Here is a 14469-nt window from a genome sequence, read left to right as displayed (position 1 = left end):
ACCTGGCATGGCTAGGCATTTCGGGCAAACTTAGATTAATTCTTAACCCTAAATTATTACAAATTATGGAGTATGTTGACTAAATACTAAGTGACTAAATACTAGTTTGTGAGTTTAGCAATGTGAATGCTTTTGTTTTGGCACAATACATAGTTTCTATATTGGAGTATCACAGGCAAACTTATGACTAGTTAGGAATCATTATTTTAAGATTAAGATACGTATTTCTGTGCTTATAGTCCATCACCCTCGAAATCGAAATTTTGAGGTGGTCAGTCCCTCAGCCTGGAGAAGACTTCTGCTTCACAGTCTGGAACACATTGTTCTAGACTATGGAGCAGACTGAAGAATCCTACTGTGTAGACGAAACCTTTCGGAATAAATAATAATATAATAATAATATCTTTATTTACTACAAGTGCAGGTCATAGTTGACATCAATGACATACTACTACATAGAAAGCAGCAAACTAGGTCAGTTTTGTCCCAGGATGCGACCCACACCAGTCAACTAACACCCAGGGACCCATTTTACTGATGGGTGAACATAGATAACAGGCGTAAGGAAACACATCCAATATTTCTACCCTCGCTGGGAATCGAACCCAGACGCTAGCCGTGTGAAGCGAGAGCCTTAGCCACCAGGCTACAGGGCACCACAAAGATACCTAACCGTTGCACATGTGTCTTACCAATTTGTCCCCCTTCTTGATAATTAACCTCAACACATGCACTGTTGATATGTGACGTGCATGAGTATGTCCCCCTGATGGGTGTGTCCCGGTCCCGTGATAAGGAAGACACATGTGTAGTTTACATTGTGTATGATAGTTGTACTTTTGTGTACTTGTGCCTAAATGATCTAACAACCCGGTGGCCTGGTGGCTAAAGCTCCCGCTTCACACACGGAGGGCCCGGGTTCAATTCCCGGCGGGTGGAAACATTCGACACGTTTCCTTACACCTGTTGTCCTGTTCACCTAGCAGCAAATAGGTACCTGGGTGTTAGTCGACTTGTGTGGGTCGCATCCTGGGGGACAAGATTAAGGACCCCAATGGAAATAAGTTAGACAGTCCTCGATGACGCACTGACTTTCTTGGGTTATCCTGGGTGGCTAACCCTCCGGGGTTAAAAATCCGAACGAAATCTTATCTTATCTTATCTTATCAGAGAGTCTAACGACAGTTAGGAATAAAGAGACATAACTGTTGCACATATATCTCACGTATTAACCTGGTAATGTTTACCATTATCTTATTCACGTGTCCCATGATGTTTCTTCCACGGAAATTTGATCCAAAAATACAATAAGTAAGTGTATTCAGGTATACACAAATACAATTATAGATTATCATACACAGCAGCATATATGTAGAAAACCTAGAATAACCCCTCAAAAAAGGCCAAAAGTGACTTATTTCCATTGGAATCCTTAATAAAATCACTAATTTTCTAACTTCTGTGTTGAATTTTTGTTTGGTAGAACTACAGACAATAAGGTGCACCGTGGCGAGGTCTGGGTTCGATTCCCAGCCAGGGTAGAAACATTGGGCGTGTTTCTTTACATCGGTTGTCTATGTTCACCCATCAGTAAAATGGGTACCTGGGTGTTAGTGGACTGGTGTGGGTCGCATCCTGGGACAAAACTGACCTAATTTGCGGGAAATACTCAGCATAACTACGACAAGGTCCTAGATGCACTAGAAGACAAAAAGAATGCAGATGTAATATATACAGACTTTGCAAAAGCCTTCGACAAGTGTGACCATGGCGTAATAGCGCACAAAATGCGTGCTAAAGGAATAACAGGAAAAGTCGGTCGATGGATCTATAATTTCCTCACTAACAGAACACAGAGAGTAGTAGTCAACAGAGTAAAGTCCGAGGCAGGCACGGTGAAAAGCTCTGTTCCACAAGGCACAGTACTTGCTCCCATCTTGTTCCTCATCCTCATATCCAACATAGACAAGGATGTCAGCCACAGCACCGTGTCTTCCTTTGCAGATGACACCCGAATCTGCATGACAGTGTCTTCCATTGCAGACACTGCAAGGCTCCAGGCGGACATCAACCAAATCTTTCAGTGGGCTGCAGAAAACAATATGAAGTTCATCGATGAGAAATTTCAATTACTCAGATATGGTAAACACGAGGAAATTAAATCTTCATCAGAGTACAAAACAAATTCTGGCCACAAAATAGAGCGAAACACCAACGTCAAAGACCTGGGAGTGATCATGTCGGAGGATCTCACCTTCAAGGACCATAACATTGTATCAATCGCATCTGCTAGAAAAATGACAGGATGGATAATGAGAACCTTCAAAACTAGGAATGCCAAGCCCATGATGACACTCTTCAGGTCACTTGTTCTATCTAGGCTGGAATATTGCTGCACACTAACAGCACCTTTCAAGGCAGGTGAAATTGCTGACCTAGAAAATGTACAGAGAACCTTCATGGCGCGGATAGCGGAGATAAAACACCTCAGTTACTGGGAGCGCTTGAGGTTCCTGAACCTGTATTCCCTGGAACACAGGCGGGAGAGATACATGATTATATACACCTGGAAAATCCTAGAGGGACTAGTACCGAACTTGCACACGAAAATCACTCACTACCAAGCCTGTGCACATACTATGCACTTGGTATCTGCAGACATGGGAAATCTGGAAAAACAGATGGGACGTGCAACTATGACCACCCTAGAAAATGCCGTGCCCATATGACAACAGGAAAATGCAAACTCCCTTCCTGTAAGCTTTTTCACCCTGAAATGTGTACCTCTTCAGTACAGGAAAGACTGTGCTATAACTTAAATTGCCAGGCACACCATCTAAGGGGGACAAAAAGATACAAAACATCCAGGCCATGGGAAAACCTGGGTAGCCACAGCCACTCAAGAGGGAGAGGTTTTTTAGTGCCAGGAAGGAAAAAAAACTGGCAGGAAATGGCAGAAATTGTACACCAAATCCAGTCATTCCTGGAGTGGAACCACAGTCGATGGCCTCCACTCCAAACCAACAGATACAGATACTAATGCCGGAAAAAAAATCCCCCCCCCCCAGTACCAACAATACCACCAGTCCGATGACATTCTTCTTTGCAAATATACAGGGTCTAAAGCCAGCAACAAACAACAAAATACCTTTCATCCGTGGACTGCTTGCAGAGGCAAAGGCAATGTTTGCGGCTTTCACTGAGACCCACATAAAGAATCACTTAGACAACGAAATATGGATCCCAGGTTACAACCTATACAGATGTGACAGAGTGAACAGGCAAAAGGGGGAGGTTGGCCTGTACATTGCAGAGTCACTTGTTTGCACAGAACTGCTCAATGCCTCAAATGATGTAGTGGAAGTTTTAGCAGTAAAGGTCGAGAACCAAAACCTAGTCATTGTGGTAGTCTACAAGCCTCCGGATGCAACATCCCAGCAATTCCAGGAACAGCTGTTAAAAATTGACCACTGTCTGGAAAATCTTCCAGCTCCTGCACCCAACATCTTGCTCCTGGGGGATTTCAACTTAAGGCACCTAAAATGGAGGAATATAGCAAATAATATTGTTGCAGTAATAACACCAGGAGGCAGCTCTGATGAAAGTGTGTGTGTGTGTGTGTGTGTGTGTGTGTGTGTGTGTGTGTGTGTGTGTGTGTGTGTGTGTGTGTGTGTGTGTGTGTGTGTGTGTGTGTGTGTGTGTGTGTGTTTATGTGTGTGTGTGTATGAATTTGTATGTGTGTGTGTGTGTGTGTGTGAGAGAGAGAGACTCAGCAATCAACATTTGCACCAATAACTCACTACAGTTGTGACCGGGTGTGGAAGTGTGAATGCTCATTACTCTAAAATTTGTTCATGATTGCAGCCATGTATAAACGTAAGTAACCATTCTTACAGTATTCATTACCTTTGTAACTTGTGAGTTCATTACCTTGTACCTAGTTCAGCCATCAAAACTTTGGAGCCCGGTCCCTGGACCCATTGTGTATCTCTGTAATCTGTAAATACCTTTGTAACTTGTCATGATTGTGACTAGACCTACCTGGAGTTCATTACCTTTGTAAATTGTGTGTTCATTACCTTTGTAAATTGTGAATTCATTGCCTCTGTAACTTGCTCAGCTATCAAAACTTTGAGGCCCAGTCCCTGGACCCATTATGTACCTCTGTAATCTTTTGACTACCGCCCACAGGATGGGTATGGGGTGCATAATAAACATATTAAACTAACTAACATGAGCTTTTAAATCTCTGCACAAAATTCAATTTAAACCAGCAAATAATAGAGCCTACTAGAATGGAGAATACACTAGACCTCATCTTCACTAACAATGATGATCTGATAAGAAATGTCACCATATCAAAAACAATATACTCAGATCACAACATAATTGAGGTTCAGACATGTATGCGCAGAGCCCCAGACCGACAAAATGAGATTAGTCACGAGGGAGCATTCACCAAATTCAACTTCAATAACAAAAACATAAAGTGGGACCAAGTAAACCAAGTCCTAACCGATATAAGCTGGGAAGATATACTAAGCAACACAGACCCCAACTTATGCCTAGAACAGATTAACTTGGTAGCACTCGATGTATGCACAAGACTTATTCCTCTAAGAAAAAGGAGGAGTAGTTGTAAAATAGAAAGAGACAGGCGCTCTCTTTACAGGCGACGGAAAAGAATAACAGAGCGGCTAAAAGAGGTCAATCTATCTGAAATGCGTAGGGAGACACTGGTCAGAGAAATAGCAAACATCGAACTTAAGCTAAAGGAATCTTATAGGAGTCAGGAATCGCGGGAAGAACTAAAAGCCATAAATGAAATCGAAAGAAACCCAAAGTATTTCTTCTCCTATGCCAAATCAAAGTCGAGAACAACGTCCAGTATTGGGCCCTTACTTAAACAAGATGAGTCCTACACAGATGACAGCAAGGAAATGAGTGAGCTACTCAAGTCCCAATATGACTCAGTTTTTAGCAAGCCACTAACCAGACTGAGAGTCGAAGATCAAAATTAATTTTTTATGAGAGAGCCACAGAATTTGGTTAACACAAGCCTATCTGATGTTATCCTGATGCCAAATGACTTCTAACAGGCGATAAATGACATGCCCATGCACTCTGCCCCAGGGCCAGACTCATGGAACTCCGTGTTCATCAAGAACTGCAAGAAGCCCCTATCACGAGCCTTTACCATCCTATGGAGAGGGAGCATGGACACGGGGGTCGTCCCACAGTTACTAAAAACAACAGACATAGCCCCACTCCACAAAGGGGTCAGTAAAGCAACAGCAAAGAACTACAGACCGATAGCACTAACATCCCATATCATAAAAATCTTTGAAAGAGTCCTAAGAAGCAAGATCACCACCCATCTAGAAACCCATCAGTTACACAACCCAGGACAACATGGGTTTAGAACAGGTCGCTCCTGTCTGTCTCAACTATTGGATCACTACGACAAGGTCCTAGATGCACTAGAAGACAAAAAGAATGCAGATGTAATATATACAGACTTTGCAAAAGCCTTCGACAAGTGTGACCATGGCATAATAGCGCACAAAATGCGTGCTAAAGGAATAACAGGAAAAGTCGGTCGATGGATCTATAATTTCCTCACTAACAGAACACAGAGAGTAGTAGTCAACAGAGTAAAGTCCGAGGCAGGCACGGTGAAAAGCTCTGTTCCACAAGGCACAGTACTTGCTCCCATCTTGTTCCTCATCCTCATATCCAACATAGACAAGGATGTCAGCCACAGCACCGTGTCTTCCTTTGCAGATGACACCCGAATCTGCATGACAGTGTCTTCCATTGCAGACACTGCAAGGTTCCAGGCGGACATCAACCAAATCTTTCAGTGGGCTGCAGAAAACAATATGAAGTTCATCGATGAGAAATTTCAATTACTCAGATATGGTAAACACGAGGAAATTAAATCTTCATCAGAGTACAAAACAAATTCTGGCCACAAAATAGAGCGAAACACCAACGTCAAAGACCTGAGTGATCATGTCGGAGGATCTCACCTTCAAGGACCATAACATTGTATCGATCGCATCTGCTAGAAAAATGACAGGATGGATAATGAGAACCTTCAAAACGAGGGATGCCAAGCCCATGATGACACTCTTCAGGTCACTTGTTCTATCTAGGCTGGAATATTGCTGCACACTAACATCACCTTTCAATGCAGGTGAAATTGCTGACCTAGAAAATGTACAGAGAACCTTCACGGCACGCATAACGGAGATAAAACACCTCAATTACTGGGAGCGCTTGAGGTTCCTGAACCTGTATTCCCTGGAACGCAGGCGGGAGAGATACATGATTATATACACCTGGAAAATCCTAGTGGGACTAGTACCGAACTTGCACACGAAAATCACTCACTACGAAAGCAAAAGACTTGGCAGACGATGCAACATCTCCCCAATGAAAAACAGTGGTGTCACTAGCACGTTAAGAGACCATACAATAAGTGTCAGGGGCCTGAGACTGTTCAACTGCCTCCCAGCATACATAAGGGGGATTACCAACAGACCCCTGGCAGTCTTCAAGCTGGCACTGGACAAGCACCTAAAGTCGGTTCCTGATCAGCCGGGCTGTGGCTCGTACGTTGGTTTGCGTGCAGCCAGCGGTAACAGCCTGCTTGATCAGGCTCTGATCCACCAGGAGGCCTGGTCACAGACCGGGCAGCGGGGGCTTTGACCCCCGGAACTCTCTCCAGGTAAACTCCAGGTATAACTACTACATAGTAGTGTGTCATTGATGCCAACTATGGTCCTTTTACTTGTAGAAATAAAGATATTATTATTATTATTATTATTATTATTATTATTATTATTATTATTATTATTATTATTATTATTATTATAAGTGTAACTAATGAGAAATTTTATTATGGCAACGTTTCGCTCTCCATGAGCTTTGTCAAGCAGTTAGAACTTGACAAAGCTCTTGGAGAGCGAGACGTTGGCACAATAAAATAGCACATTTAGTTGCACTTGTGTGTATGTACCTAAGAACAATAACGTTGCTGTTGTTTAACAATCACGAAGTATTTATAAGACTTCATGTAGGGAAAATAGTGAATCCGTAGCAGTTTTCTCACTTCTGGGAGAGTCCATAATCTTCGCTTCTTTATTGACTATGGAAATAAGATTTCGTTCGGATTTTTAACCCCGGGGGGTTAGCCACTCAAGATAACCCAAGAAAGTCAGTGAGGACTGTCTGTCTTATTTCCATTGTGACCTTCAGTCTTGTCCCCCAGGATGCGACCCACACCAGTCGACTAACACCCAGGTACCTACTTGCTGGTAGGTGAACAGGACAACAGGTGTAAGGAAACCCGTCGAAATGTTTCTACCCCGTCGGGAATCGAACCCGGGCCCTCCGTGTGTGAAGTGAGAACTTTGCTAATCAGGCAATCCTAGGTAATTTACACTATGTATGATTATTAGTATTATTATAATCAAAGGGGGAGCGCTAAACCCGTAGGCTTATACAGCGCCTAGGGGGGATGTGGAAAGCATTCAGGCTTAATTCGGGGAACCGGAGCAGAGATCCAATTCCCTAAATCAAGAGCCCCTCACCAACATCACACTTTGTATGATAATTATACTTTGCGTAACTGTGCCTAAATACACCTCAGTTTCGCCCACACAGTGGGTTTATCAAATTACAAATAGATCTGCATTTGTGACTATTTTTCCACCGAATCGGTATTTTATACCATTTATCTCCATCGCGCCTTATTTATGTAGTTTCAAACAGCCTGGTTGATCAGGCCCTGATCTACCATGAAGTCTGGTCACAGACCGGGCCGCGGGGGCGTTGACCCCCAAAACCCTCTCCAGGTATACTCCACGAGATGGAATTTAGAAAAAAAATCTCTATAGTAATCTGGCATTTTTTTACAAACTCTGAGTTACAAATCTTGTAAACTCTGTGAGTCTCCTTCTCTTGGCATTAATGTCAGTCAAACATGAAATGGATAAAAACACATTAGTTGGTGGGTTAATATATTTGTCAGGTGGAAATCACCTGACGTGGGTCTTAATTATATGGCTCGCACAGTGACTCGTTAACAGCATATTAAAAAAAATACGTCAATGCTTAGAGAGGTGTAACCTTGGCACAAGGCAGAATATCTCCCGTTGACTCTGTTGAACTGAAGGAGAATTAGACATATTAATGATTTTATTTCTTTGCATGGTTTACAATGTGTATGCAGCGCTGTATAGCCCTTGTGGTTTAGCGCTTCTTTTTTATTATAATAATAATTACAATGTGTAATTACAGATTTGATATGTTAAGTTCATTACCTTTGTACCTTGTTCAGCTATCAAAACTTTGGTGCCCAGTTCCTGGACCTATTATATACCTGTGTAGTCCTATGACTACTTACACTTGTTGTCATGTTCACCTAGTAGCAAATAGGTACCTGGGTGTTAGTCGACTGGTGTGGGTCGCATCCTGGGGGACAAGACTGAGGACCACAATTGAAATCAGACAGACAGTCCTCGATGACACTGACTTTTTTGTATTATCCTGGGTGGCTAACCCTCCGGGGTTAAAAATCCGATGAAAACCTTATCTTATCTTATGGGTATGGGTGCAAAAATAATGATATTAATCTAAGTTCAAAGAAAGCCACTCATGCAGGGCATTTCGGGCAGACTAAACCTAATATAGGTAGGTGCAGCACCATACACCTGGAAAATCCTAGAGGGACTAGTACCGAACTTGCACACGAAAATCACTCACTACGAAAGCAAAAGACTTGGCAGACGATGCACCATCCCCCCAATGAAAAGCAGGGGTGTCACTAGCACGTTAAGAGACCATACAATAAGTGTCAGGGGCCCGAGACTGTTCAACTGCCTCCCAGCACACATAAGGGGGATTACCAACAGACCCCTGGCAGTCTTCAAGCTGGCACTGGACAAGCACCTAAAGTCAGTTCCTGATCAGCCGGGCTGTGGCTCGTACGTTGGTTTGCGTGCAGCCAGCAGCAACAGCCTGGTTGATCAGGCGCTGATCCACCAGGAGGCCTGGTCACAGACCGGGCCGCGGGGGCGTTGACCCCCGAAACTCTCTCCAGGTAAACTCCAGGTAAACCTCCCCTATATGGTGCCATTTATATAAGCGCCAATCCTGCCTGTACATAATACTAATTTTTGGGAAGATCCTAGTAGCAGTAAGTAGGTACCTGGGAGAGTGGACTTGTGGGTGGATCCTAGTAGCAGTAAGTAGATACCTGGGAGAGTGGACTGTTGTGGGTGGATCCTGGTAGCAATAAGTAGGTGCCTGAGAGAGCGGACTTGTGGGTAGATCCTAGTAGCAGTAAGTAGGTACCTTGGAGAGTGGACTTGTGGGTGGATCGTAGTAGCAGTAAGTAGGTACCTGAGAGAGTGGACTTGTGGGTAGATCCTAGTAGCAGTAAGTAGGTACCTGGGAGAGTGAACTTGTGGGTTGATCCTAGTAGCAGTAAGTAGGTACCTGGGAGAGTGGACTGTTGTGGGTGGATCGTAGTAGCAGTAAGTAGGTACCCGAGAGAGTGGACTTGTGGGTAGATCCTAGTAGCAGTAAGTAGGTACCTGGGAGAGTGGACTTGTGGGTGGATCCTAGTAGCAGTAAGTAGGTACCTGGGAGAGTGGACTGTTGTGGGTGGATCCTAGTAGCAGTAAGTAGGTATTTGGGAGGGTGGACTTGTGGGTGGATCCTAGTAGCAGTAAGTAGGTACCTGGGAGAGTGGACTGTTGTGGGTGGATCCTAGTAGCAGCAAGTAGGTATCTGGGAGAGTGGACTGTTGTGGGTGGATCCTAGTAGCAGTAAGTAGGTACCTGGGAGAGTGGACTGTTGTGGGTGGATCGTAGCAGCAGTAAGTAGGTACCTGGGAGAGTGGACTTGTGGGTGGATCCTGGTAGCATAAGTAGGCATCTGAGAGAGTGGACTTGTGGTAGATCCTAGTAGGAGTAAGTAGGTACCTGGGAGAGTGGACTGTTGTGGGTGGATCCTAGTAGCAGTAAGTAGGTACCTGGGAGAGTGGACTTGTGGGTGGATCCTAGTAGCAGTAAGTAGGTACCTGGGAGAGTGGACTTGTGGGTGGATCCTGGTAGCATTAAGTAGGTACCTGAGAGAGTGGACTTGGTGGATCCTAGTAGCAGTAAGTAGGTACCTGGGAGAGTGGACTTGTAGGTGGATCCTCGTAGCAGTAAGTAGGTACCTGAGAGAGTGGATTTGTGGGTGGATCGTAGTAGCAGTAAGTAGGTACCTGGGAGAGTGGACTGTTGTGAGTGGATCCTAGTAGCAGTAAGTAGGTACCTGGGAGAGTGAACTTGTGGGTGGATCCTAGTAGCAGTAAGTAGGTACCTGGGAGAGTGGACTTGTGAGTGGATCCTGGTAGCATTAAGTAGGTACCTGAGAGAGTGGACTTGGTGGATCCTAGTAGCAGTAAGTAGGTACCTGGGAGAGTGGACTTGTGGGTGGATCCTAGTAGCAGTAAGTAGGTACCTGGGAGAGTGGACTTGTGGGTGAATCCTAGAAGCAGTAAGTAGGTACCTGGGAGAGTGTACTGTTGTGGGTGGATCCTCGTAGCATTAAGTAGGTACCTGAGAGAGTGGACTTGTTGGTGGATCCTAGTAGCAGTAAGTAGGTACCTGGGAGAGTAGACTTGTAGGTGGATCCTCGTAGCAGTAAGTAGGTACCTGAGAGAGTGGACTTGTGGGTGGATCCTCGTAGCAGTAAGTAGGTGCCTGAGAGAGTGGACTTGTGGGTGGATCCTCGTAGCAGTAAGTAGGTACCTGAGAGAGTGGACTTGTGGGTGGATCCTAGTAGCAGTAAGTAGGTACCTGAGAGAGTGGACTTGTTGGTGGATCCTAGTAGCAGTAAGTAGGTACCTGGGAGAGTGGACTTGTGGGTGGATCGTAGCAGCAGTAAGTAGGTACCTGAGAGAGTGGACTTGTGGGTGGACCGTAGTAGCAGTAATTATTATTATTATAATCAAAAAGAAGCGCTAAACCACAAGGGCTATACAGCGCTGCAGGGTAGGGAAGGAAGCGAGGGGATTGGGCGGCAGAAGGGAGGAGGGATGATCAGTAGGTTACAGAAAACAGCGGGGCAGGGGATAGTACGGGGGTAGAGGGTAGCAAGAGATTGAGGTAGAAAGGGCTGAAGGTATCAGAATTTGTGAAGTAAGTCAGTTGTTGTCAAAAAGTCAATGAGAGAGTCTGGATGAAAGGTGGGTCCATCAGCGAGAAGGGAAGGTAAAGAGAGAGCAGTGGAGCGAAGACGACGACGGAGGTAAATTCTGCTTGCTCGTTGATAAAGTGCGCAGTCCAATAGAATGTGGCTGACTGATAATGGAGCCTGGCAATTCTCACAGAGAGGAGCAGGGCGCCTCTCCATGAGATATCCATGAGTAAGACGAGTATGGCCAATGCGAAGATGGGAGAGAGTAGTCTCCCAACCTCGACACTGGTGATAAGAAGACGGCCAGTAACCTATTCTCGGTTTAATAGATTGAAGTTTGTTACCGAGCATAGTAGACCAACGTTGTTGCCAACGGGTGTGAAGGTGGGAAGATATTGCAGCAAAATAGTCCATAAATGGAATACCTCTATATGAAACTGGTAGGTCATGTACTGCTGACCGCGCAGCAGTGTCTGCCTGTTCATTGCCCTGTATGTCAACATGACCATGGACCCAACAAAAAACAATATCTTTATGCTTGGTAAAGATGCGGCGTAGCCAAAGTTGGATATGGAGGACTAAGGGGTGAGGTGTATCAAATTTCTGCACAGCCTGTAAAGCGCTAAGGGAGTCTGAGACAACCACAAATGATGACACAGGCATAGATGCAATATGGATAAGTGCTGCAAGGATGGCATACAATTCAGCAGTAAAAATACTAGCCGAAGATAGTAAATGCCCTCGTACGATGCTGTCCGGAAACACTGCTGCGAATCCTACGCCGTCAGAAGACTTAGAGCCATCTGTGTACACAGCAATGGCATGAGAATGAGAGTGGAAGTGGTCAAGAAAAAGAGAGCGGGAAGCGACCATAGACAGTTGGGCTTTCGAGCAAGGGAGAGAGAAAGAACAGACTCGAACAGCTGGAACTTCCCAGGGGGGCAGGGAAAAGTGAGATGCTACATGAACATAGAAAGGTGGTAATTGAAGAGAAGACAAGAGCGAGTGAAGGCGAAGAGAGAAGGAATGGAGTAAACAGGGGCGGCGAACAAATAAAGAATGTCTACTAATATCAGTGACCATTCTATAAATGGAAGGATTGTGGAGATCATGAGAGCGTACATAGCAGTGAAGGCAATGGGCATCACGGCGATCGGATAAGGATGGAACGTTCACTTCTGCATAGAGGTTCTCAACAGGGGAAGAGCAAAAAGCACCAAGGCATAAACATAATCCTTGGTGATGAATGGGGTTAAGGCTAGAGAGAGTAGCAGGAGATGCCGCTGAATAGATCTGGTCACCATAATCAAGTTTCGATAAAATGAGGGTGGAATGTAGGCGAAGGAGGGTTCGACGATCAGCTCCCCATGAAAGATGAGCAAGGGTTTTAAGAAGGTTCAGCCAGCTGTGACAAGTTGCCTTCAGAGAGATAATGTGAGGTTTCCAGGATAACCTACGGTCAAAGAGGAGGCCCAGAAACTTGACTGTATCACATTCAGGGATACGGGAGCCATAGAGGTACAAAGGATGACCGGAGATGACAGAGCGTCTAGTGAAAGTAATTTGGTGGGTTTTAGTGCTGGAAAATTTAAACCCATGTGTGGTGGCCTAATTGGAAACACGGTCGACCGCATGCTGGAGAGAAACTGTAATGAGGTGACAGTCAGCGCCTGCACAGGCAATAGCGAAGTCATCAACATAGAGTGATGACCAAATATTTGATGGAAGGCTAGAGGCCAAATCATTAATAGCAAGGAGAAAAAGTGTTGTGCTCAGAACACATCCCTGGGGGACACCTTCAGCTTGGATAAAGTCCGGGGAGAGCACATTATTAACCCAAACACGGAAATGTCTATCAGTTAAAAAGTTCTTAAGGAAGGATGGTAGATTGCCTCGGAGGCCTAAGGAGTGGGCTTGGGCTAAAATATTATACCTCCAAGTTGTGTCATATGCCTTCTCAAGGTCAAAAAATATGGCAATAACTGAGTGGTTATTCGCAAAGGCATTATGAACATACGTATCCAAGCGTAGTAAGGGGTCTATGGTAGAACGTCCCTTACGAAAGCCATATTGACGAGTGGAGAGACTGTTGTGTGTCTCTAAATACCACACTAAACCCCTATTTACCAGGCGTTCCATCACTTTGCAAACTGCACTGGTAAGAGCAATGGGACGATAGTGGGAGGCTTCATGTCCTGTAGTGCCTGGTTTACGGAAAGGGAGAACAATGGCAGATTTCCACAGCTGTGGAAGAACTCCTTGTGACTAAATAAGATTGAAAAGGCGTAATAGGACTGCAAGGGCTGACTGATGTAAATGTTGTAGCATACGAATATGAATGTCGTCGGGCCCAGCTGCCGATGATCGGCAAGCTGAGAGTGTTGCCTCCAGTTCTTGAAGTGTAAAAGGCACATTATACTGTTCTTCTCTGAGAGAAGAAAAGTCCAAGGGTGCTAATTCTCTGGCAGACTTTGAGGAAAGAAACGAGGGGCACAGATGGAGCCCCTGAGAAATACGAACCAGATGATTGCCAATATCATTGGCAACATCTAGTGGGTTTGCTATATCAACACCTGCAACCCGCAGAACAGGAGCCGGGTCAGGAGAATATTTACCACTCAGTTTTCGTACTTTTTTCCAGACTGCACTCATAGAGGAAGCAGAGGTGATGGTGGAGACATAATCTCGCCAGAAAGTGCGTTTAGCATCACGGATGACACGGCGAGCGATCGCACACTTCTGCTTAAAATCAAGAAGTCTCTCCGTGGTTCTATTGTACCGGTACCTGCCCCATGCAGCGCGTTTCAAACGTACTGCACGAGCACAAGCAGGAAACCACCAAGGCATGCATTTCTGAGAATGCCTGCCCGAAGTTTGGGGTATAGAATGAGAAGCTGCGGTTAAAACGGAAGATGAGAAGAGGTGTAAAAGCTCATCAATGGAGGACGAAGAAAGAACCTCACTAAAAACAGTTAGTTGTGAGTAAAGGTTCCAATTTGCCTGATCAAATTGCCAGCGTGGGATACGAAGAGGTGGTGAATATGAAGGGGAAGTAAGAATGATTGGGAAATGATCGCTGTCATGTAAATCCGGGAGAACAGACCAGGTGAAGTCTAATGCTGCAGAGGAAGAGCAGACTGAGAGATCGATGCAAGAGAGAGTGTGAGTCCGAGGATCAAAATGGGTGTGAGTACCTGTATTTAAAACATGGAGGGGGTGGGTGGCAAGAAAAGCCTCTAACTGAATGCCACGGGAATCACAGTGAGATCC

The sequence above is a fragment of the Cherax quadricarinatus genome, chromosome 7, assembly GCF_038502225.1.
Source record: "Cherax quadricarinatus isolate ZL_2023a chromosome 7, ASM3850222v1, whole genome shotgun sequence".
In the NCBI taxonomy this organism is placed as follows: Eukaryota; Metazoa; Arthropoda; class Malacostraca; order Decapoda; family Parastacidae; genus Cherax; species Cherax quadricarinatus.
The sequence above is the reverse complement of the archived record's forward strand: the minus strand, read 5'-3'. Positions refer to the sequence as shown.